The following is a 9,476-nucleotide window of genomic DNA, read 5'->3' as shown; positions in this document are numbered from 1 at the left end:
TAGAAATATTTGTGTGCATGTTGTTTAGATGCCTGCTTTGTTGTGTTACTGTAAATAATGAAAGTATCTGATGCAAAAGAATTTGCATGGGAAAAGAAAAGGGGGGATTGATTAAGGAGGTATTGGGGAGGCAAGGACAATCCCCAGACATGGACTGTATATCTCGAAACAAGACACTGGAACTCATGATAAGGAAGCGGCAGACGGACAGAGAAACAAACGTAAGGACTATAAATCTCAAAACTGGACATTGGAATTCATTATAAAGATACAACAAACGGAAGAATTAGCAACAGCCAGCTCTTGCAATTCAGAAACGTGCCAATTCAGCAGATTCCTGACCAAAGGTGAAAAGTACACTGTGAGGAAGACTCGGGGTCTTCCTCCCAAAGACCCCTGCCCACGTCCCAAAGACCCCTGCCCACAATTCTTGGGAGGCTCTACGCAGGCGCAAGGTGCCAAAAGGCTAATTAGCATGAGAAGCGAGGGAAGGCAGGGATACGTAATGAATATGTATAGGCGCTTGTAGAATATTGATAGATTGATTGCATAAATTCAAGCCTGCTTTCTGCTTTGGGTATGCACGATAGGTGGAGAGATCCCCCGTGCATCCAGCGCTGCAATAAAGAATATACCACTTAAAGGAATTTCGGCTTCGATCTTTGAATCAGTAGTCACTGCACCAAGCCTGTCTGAATTGAAGAAGCGATTGGACTGTGCACTTAGTCACATGGTCTAAACTTTTGGGTAGACCTGTGCGGTGCCAGCAGTTGGACTTGATGATCCTTATGGGTCACTTCCAACTCATGATATTCTGTGACTCTGTGATTAACTGGAACAGTGAGTCGAACCCTAATTAGGACCCTAAATAACATGTACGGCGCCACTTTCTCACATCAAAAAGTGCTCCCAATGCAAGCTTTTGCCTACACCAGAATTACTGTGGGCAGTTTTTAACCAACACCACACAACAGGACTCTGCGCTTTCTCTCTCTTTCCAAACACTAACAACTCTAACCCTAACCCAACCCCACCCTTACAATACAACTAACCCTAAACGTCCAGAGCTAGCCCTGTGCAGCTAACCCTAAACCTAAAGCTAAATCTGACACTAACCCTAACCCAAGCCCGAACAATAGCCCTAACCTTAACCCTAACCCTAATCCTAACCCTAGCCCAAAGCCTAACTTATCCTAACCCTGACACTAAGCCTAACTGCACTCTAGATCCTCCACAGTTCTACCAGAGCCAACCAGCACCACCTAGCTCCAACGGAAAGCCTCCAAGTGAAACCCTCTGTCGTCTAGGGTGCCCTAGAAGCCCCCCAGGGCACTCGACGGTGTCCTACGAGCGTGTTGTTGAAACACAGATGCAAAATAAGGACTGTTCTGGAATCCAGTGGCATCTGGAGGCCTCACAGCGCTCTCTAGTGCACTCTCGGGCACGCTGCAGGCCTCTTGTGCTCCTCTTCACTCTAAATTTTCTGCAGGTCTACCAGGGCCACCCAGTGCACTCCAGCTGCCCCAGAAAGCCTCCCAGTGACCCCCAGTTTCCTCTAGGATGCCCTAGAGGCCTCCGAGGGCACTCTAGGATGCCCTACGAGCCTAGTCCTACGAGCACCAAACAGAAGACTTTGCGTACATCTGAACTCCCTTGGGGAGTCTTTACGCAACCCCACACACAACAGGGTTGTCCCCCCATATCCCCCTGTCCCCATATCCCTATATCCCTGTCCCTATTATCCCCCTCTCCCCAATATCTCCTGGCCCCTATATCCTTCATCCCAATATCCTCCGTCCCCATATCCCCCTGTCCCTATATCTCCATCCCCATATCCCTCTGTCTCTATATCCCTGTTCCTATATCCCTGTCCCTATAGCCCCCGTCCCAATATCCCTATATCCCTCTCCCTATATCCGTGTCCTGAAATCCCCACCATTCCCATATCCCCCTGTCCCTATATTCCTGTCCCTATATCCCCATCCCTATATCACCCTGTCCCCATATACCCCCTTCCCTGGATCCTCATCCCCATATCCTACTGTCCCTATATCCCCATATCCCCATGTCTGTGTCCCAATATCCCCCCATCCCTATATCCCTCTGTCCCCATATCCCCCTGTCCAAATATACCCCTGTCCCTATATCCCTATACCTATATCCCCTGTCCCTATATCCCCCAGTCCCCATATCCCTATATCCCTATATCTCTGCCTCTATATCCCCATCCCTCTATACCCCCATCCCCATATCCTCCTGGTCCTATATCCCCGTCCCCATGTCCACCTGTCCCCATAACCTTGTCCCTATATTCCCCTGTACCCATATCCCTATATACCCATCTCTATATACCGCCATCCCCCCATGCCCATACCCCCTGTCACCATATCCCCTGTCCCATATTCTGCATCCCTATATCCCTGTCCCTTTATACCCAATCCACATATCCCTGTATCCCTATATCCCTGTCCCCATATCCCCCTGACCCTATATCCCTGTTGCCATACCCTTGTCTCTATATCCCCCCGTGCCCATATCACCCCATCCCCGTATCTCCCTGTCCCTATATCCATTCCCTTATCCCCCATCCCTTTATCGCTATCCCTACATCCCTGTCCCTATATCCTGCGTCCCCATAATGCCATCCCTATATCCCCCCATCCCCATATACCTCTGTCCCTATATCCCCGTTCCTATATCCCTCTCCCTATATCCCCATCGCTATATCCCCACATACCCATATCCCACTACCCCTATATCCACTGAATTCCGTATTCCTCTGTCCCTATACCCCTGTCACTATATCCCCATCCCTATAGCCCCCTGTCACCACAAGCTTATATCCCTATATACCTGTCCCTATATGCCCATCCCTATATCCTCCCCAAACTAATATCCCCCTGTCCCTATATCCCCATATCCCTATATCCATGTCCCTATATCCCAGCGTCCCCATACACCCCTGTCCCTATATACCTGTCCCCATATGCCCCCATCCATACATCCCTGTCCCTATATCCCATCCCTATATCCCCCGTCCCCATATCCCCCATCTCCACTTCCCTATATCCCTGTCCCTATACCTCTATCCCTATATCACCCCTTTGCCATATCCCCCCATCCCTATATACCTGTCCCTATATCCCCATCACAATATCCCCCCTGTCCCTATATCCCCACCCCTATATCCCCCATCCCCATATCCCCCTGTCCCTATATCCCCCTTCTCCATCTCCTTATACACCTGTCCCTATATCCCTGTCCCCATACACCCCTGCCCCTATATCCCCCATCTCCATATCCCTATCCCCCTGTCCCTATACTCCCCCACCCCTATATTCCCCATCCCTGTATCCCCCCATCCCCATATCCCCGTCCCCATACCCTCCTTTCCTTACAGCCAGCGTCCTCATATCCCCTGTCCATATATCCCTGTCCCCCTATCCCTCTCACCCTATATACTCCGTCCCTATATCCCCCACCCCTATATCCTCCCGTCCCCATATCCCTGTCTTCATATCCCCCCATCCCCATACCCCACTGTCCTTATACACCTGTCCCTATATCCCTGTCCCTATATCCCCATCCATATATCCCGTCCCCATATCCTCCTGTCCTTCTATACCTGTCCCTATATCCCCTCTCCCTATATTCCCCTGTCCCCAAATCCCTGTCCCTATATCCATGTCCTGATATCCTGCATCCCTATATCCCCCGTCCTATATCCCCCTGTCCCTATACCCCCTGTCCCCATATCCACCAATCACCATGTACCCCTGTCCCTATATCCCCATGCATATATCCCCCATCCGCATATCCCCGTCTCTATATCCCCATCCCTATATCCTCCTATCCCCATATCCCCCCGTTCCCATATCCCCCCATCCCTATACACCCCTGTCCCTATAGCCAGCGTCCCTATATCCCCCTGTCCATATACCCCTGTCCTTATATCTCTCTGACCCTATATCCCCCGTCCCTATATCCTCCCATTTCCATATACTCCTGTCTATATATCCCCCCATCCCCATACCCCCCTGTTGCTATACACCTGTCCCTATATCCCTTTCCCTATATCCCCATCCCCATATCCCCCTGTCCCTATATCCCCGTCCCCACATCATAGTCTGTATAACCCCCCATCCCCATATCCCCCGTTCCTTATATTCCCCTGTCCCCATATCCCTATATCTCTATATCCTTGTTCCCATTTCCCCATCCCCATATCCCCCTGTCCCCATATCCCTGTCCCTATATCCCTGTCCCAATAACCTGCATCCCTATATCCCCTGTCTCTATATCCCCTGGCCCCATATCCTGTCCCCATTTCCCCCAATCACCATATCCCTCTGCCCCTATATCCCTGTCCCTATATCCCCTTCTCTATATCTCCCCCTTCCCCTTATCCCATTGCCCCTTTATCCCCATCCCTATATCCCTGTCCCTATATCCCCACCCCTATATCCCCCTAGCCCCTCACACCCATATTCCCTTGTCCCTATATCCCTGTCCCTATATCCCCACTCCTATATCCCCTGTCCCCATATCCCCCCATCTCCATACCCCCTTGTACCTATATCCTCCATCCCTATAACCCCTGGCCCTATATCCCCCTTCCGTATATCCTCCCATCCCCATATCTCCCCATCTCCTTATCCCCCCATCTCCATAACCCCCTGTCCCCATCCCCCAGTCCCTATACCCCCTGTCCCCATATCCTTGTCTGTATAACCCCCCATCCCTATATCCCACTGTCCCTATACCCTCCTGTCCCTATATCCCTGTCCCTATATCACCCTGTTCCTATATGCCCCTTTTCCATCTCCCTATATCCCCATCCCTATATCCCACTGTCCCCATATCCCCCCTTCCTATACCCCTGTCCCTATATCCCCATCCATATATCCCCCATCCCCATATCCTCCTGTCTCTATATCCCTATCCTCATATCCCCCCATCCCTATATCCCTGTCCTTATATCCCCATCCCTATATCTCCCTGTCCCTATATCCCATCTCCATCTCCCTAGACACCTCTCCCCATATCCCCCTGTCCTTATATCCCCGTCCCTATGTCCGTGTCCCTATATCCCCGTCCCTATATTCCCCCATCCCTATATCACCCGTTCCTATGACCCCTGTCCCTATATCCCCCCGTCCCCATATCCCCCCGTTACCATATCCCCTCATCACCATACCCCCTGTCCATATATCTCTGTCCCTATATCCCCCGCCCCTGTATCCCCCGTCCCTATATCCTCCAGTGCCCATATCCCCCTGTACCCATATCCCCCCATCCCCATACCCCCCGTCCCTATCTCCCTGTCCCTATCTCCCCATCCCTATGTCCCCCCGTCCCCATATCCCTCCGTACCTATATCCCTGTCCCTATATCCCCATCCCTATAACCCCTGTCCCCATATCCTCCCATGCCCATATACCTGCGTCCCCATATTCCCCCTGTCCCTATATCTCTGTCCCTATATCCCCATCTCTATATCCCCCATCCCCAATTCCACCTGTCTCTATATCCCTATCCCCATATACCCGCATCTCCATATCCCCCTGTCCCTATATCCCCATCCCCATATCCCCCTGTCCCTATATGCCCATCCCTATATCCCCTTGTCCCTATAATCCCATATCCCTAGATCCCTGTCTGTATATTCCCCCCCAACATATCCCTCTGCCCCTATATCCCCATCCCTATATCCCCATCCCTATATCCCCGTCCCTATATCTCCGTCCCTATATCCCCGTCCCTATAACCCCATCCCTATATCCCCGTCCCTATATCCCCGTCCCTATATCCCTATCCCTATATCCCCGTCCCTATATCCCCGTCCCTATAACCCCATCCCTATATCCCCATCCCTATATCCCCGTCCCTATATCCCCGTCCCTATATCCCCGTCCCTATATCCCCCCGTCCCCATTCCCCTCCCTCCCCCCTCCCACCGCCCCTCCCCTCCCCATCTCCGGCCCCCCCCCCGGCCCCTCCCCGCCCTCGCCCCCTCCCCGCGTGGGCGTGGCTTCGGCCTGGCCCCGCCCCCCTGCTGTCTCCATGGCAGCTGCGGCTCTGGCCGCGGCGCTGCGCGGTGATTGGCTGGGGCGGGGGCGGTGGTTGGGGGCTGTAGCCGAGCTTATAGCCAGGGATGGGCCTATAGGGGTACCTATAGGGTGCCTATAGGGGTACCTATAGCCAGAGGTGAGCCTAGAGGGGTTACCTATAGGGGTTACCTATAGTGGTTACCTATAGCCAGGGATGGGCCTATAGGGGTACCTATAGCCGTACCTGTAGCCAGAGGTGAGCCTAGAGGGGTTACCTATAGGCAGGGATGGGCCTTTAGAGGTACCTATCGCTAGGGATGTTCCTATAGGTGTACCTGTAGGTGTACCTATAGCCAGGGATGCGCCTATAGAGATACTTATACGTGTACCTATAGAGGTACCTAATAGCCATACCTATAGCCAGGGACATGCCTATGGATGTGCCTATAGCTGTGCCTATGGATGTGGCTTTAGCTGTACCTATGGATGTACCTATAGGAGTGCATCCTATAGGGACGTGCCTATGGACATACCCGTAGGTGTACCTATAGGTCAGGATGTACCTATAGCCATGTTTATAGCCAGGAACGTGCTTGTAGATGTACCTATAGTTGTACCCATAGCTGGACCTATAGGTGTGCTTATAGCCAGGCTTGTGCCTATAGCCAGGGATGTGCCTGTAGCTGTACCTATAGCTGTACCTACAGGTCGGGATGTGCTATGGCCATGCCTATAGTCATACCTATAGCCGTACCTACAGCTGTACCTATAGCCAGGGACATGCCTATAGCTATACCTGTACCTATAGTCATACCTATAGTTACTGCTGTACTTGACATACTTATAAACTTGTCTATAACTGTGCTTGCATGTGCCTATAGCTGTACCTATAGCCGTACTATAGCAGCACCTATAAATGTGCCTACAGCCTCCCCTATAGCTGTACCTATAGCGGCACCCAGGGACCTAGCCACAGGGGCACCCCCAGCCACATCTGCAGCCATGCGTAGGGAGGTGCCTATAGCCATCCCCATAGCGGTACCCGCAGGTGCCCCTATGGATGCCATACCTTTAGCCATACCCGCAACTGCACCTATGGATACACCCACAGCAGTACCTACAGCTGCACCTATAGCTGCATGTATAGGTGCACTTGTATCTACAGCTGTTCCCACAGCAGTGCCCAGAGCTCCACCTATAGCCTTCTTTATAGTCCCTATAGCCATACCTATACGTGCATGTAAAGGCATCCCTGTGGATGCAGTACCTATAGCAGTAGTCATCCACATACCTACAAACATGCCTATAACCATAACTGCACCCATAGCTATACCTATAGCGGTACCTATAGCAGTACCTATAGCGCTATACGTAGCCGTGTGTACAGAGTACCTATGGATGTACTTATAGCAACACCTGCAGCCACACGTGTAGCTACACCTTGGGGTGTTCCCATGCTGGTACCTACAGCGGTGAGCACAGCCCCGCCTATAGGTGCACCTATAGCTGTAACAGCTGTACCCACCACGGGAACTGCGCGTATCGCTGCGGTTCCTATAGTTTTGCCTATAGCAGTGCGTATAGCCAGACCCATAAACGGGTGTGCAGCCATGTGAACAGATGAGGCCGTAACAGTACCTATAGGGGCACCTATAGACATACTTAGAGCTGCACCGAGGGTTGTACCCACAGCAATACCGGTGCACGGCAGTACCTATAGCAGTACCTATAGGGGCACCAATGGGGGTACCTATGGGGCACATACAGCAGTACCCAGAGCGGTATCTGTAGGGGCACCTATAGCCCTACTTATAGCTATACTCCTTAGGGCTGTACCCACAGTGGTACCGATGTACAGAGGTGCCTATAGGGGCACCAATAGGGTACCTATAGGGCACGTATAGGGGTAGCTATAGGGTATCTGTAGAGCACATATAGGGTGTGTATAGGGCACACATGCGATACCATAGGGCGCATATAGGGGTCTCTATAGGGGTCTCTATAGGGGTTCCTATAGGACCCCCATAGGCCCCCACAGCTGCACCCACGTGGGCACGGCGCGGGCCCGCGCGCCCGGCTGGATACAGCGCGGCGCGCGGCTTCCGATTGGCTGCTGCGGCCCGCGGCGCCGTCCAATAGGAGCGCGGCGGCGCGGGCCAGCCGGGGGAGGGGCGGGGCCGGGGTGAGCGGCGGGGCAGGCACGCGGGGGGGGGGCGGGGTCAGGGGGTCAGGGCCGGGCCGGGGCGGGAGGGGGGGGGGAGCGGCGCCCTTTGGGGTCCCCCCCCTGAAACCGAGCCCCGGGCGCGGGGGGTTCCGGGGGGTGCCGGGGTCCGGGCCCGGTAAGGCCGGGGGCGGCGGGCGCCGATTCGCCGGGGCTCGGAGGCGCCTGGTTGGCCCCGGCCGCTGTTACCGGGGCTCGGAGCCCAAAAAAAAAAAAAAAAGAACAAGAAAAAAAAAAAAAAATTAAAAACCTTCCCCTGGAAACGGCGGGAGGGGGGAGGGGGGGGGCTCCGCCCGCCTGAGCCGCTGAGTGGCTGCGGCCGGGGGGGAACGGGGGGGGGGACGGCGCAGACATAAACACAGAGAGGGGGGGCACAGAGACCCCCCCCCCTCCCCCCCCAAGGAGCCCCCGGCCCTAAAACGGCCCCGCGTACCCCAAAACTCCCCGCACCCCCCCCCAAATCCCCCCTTGCAGCCCCCCCACCCCATACCCCCCCCCTTAACCCCCCACTCCGGCACCCCAAAACTCCCTGACCCCCCCCCCTACGCCCCCACCCCATAACCCCCCCATAACCCCCTTTTAACCCCCCTGCCCCCCGCACCCCAAAACTCCCTGACCCCCCTTCACCCCCCTGCACTCCAAAAACCCCCATAACCCCCCTTACCCCCCACCACCCCAAAACCCTGTCCCCCACAGCCCCCCTACACCCCAAAACCCCCCTCCCCCCTTACACCTCCCCCACAACCCCCCCTTTCCCCCCCCACCCCATAACCCCCCCCTTAGCCCCCAGGACCCCCCCACACCCCCAAAATCCCCCTCACCCCTTACCCCTCCACCCCATACCCCCCCCCCATTAACCCCCAAAACTCCCTGACCCCCCCCTTTCCCCCCCGACCCCATAACCCCCCCATAACCCCCATCACCCCAAAACCCTATCCCCCCCCAGCCCCCCTACACCCCAACCCCCCCCCCTCCCCCCTTATAACCCTCCCCCACAACCCCCAAAAATCCCTGTCCCCCCTTCCCTCCCTGATCCCATAACCCCCCCTGCCCCCCTATAGCCCCCCTTTACCCCCCAATAACCCCCCATACCCCCCCAATAACCCCCCATAACCCCCTTTACCCCCCTATAACCCCCCATACCCCACTATAGCCCCCCCCTTACCCCCCATACCTCCTATAACCCCCCTATAACCCCCCCTTAT

Source organism: Netta rufina, assembly GCF_964035555.1.
Source record: "Netta rufina genome assembly, chromosome: 33".
NCBI classification, from domain to species: Eukaryota; Metazoa; Chordata; class Aves; order Anseriformes; family Anatidae; genus Netta; species Netta rufina.
The sequence above is the reverse complement of the archived record's forward strand: the minus strand, read 5'-3'. Positions refer to the sequence as shown.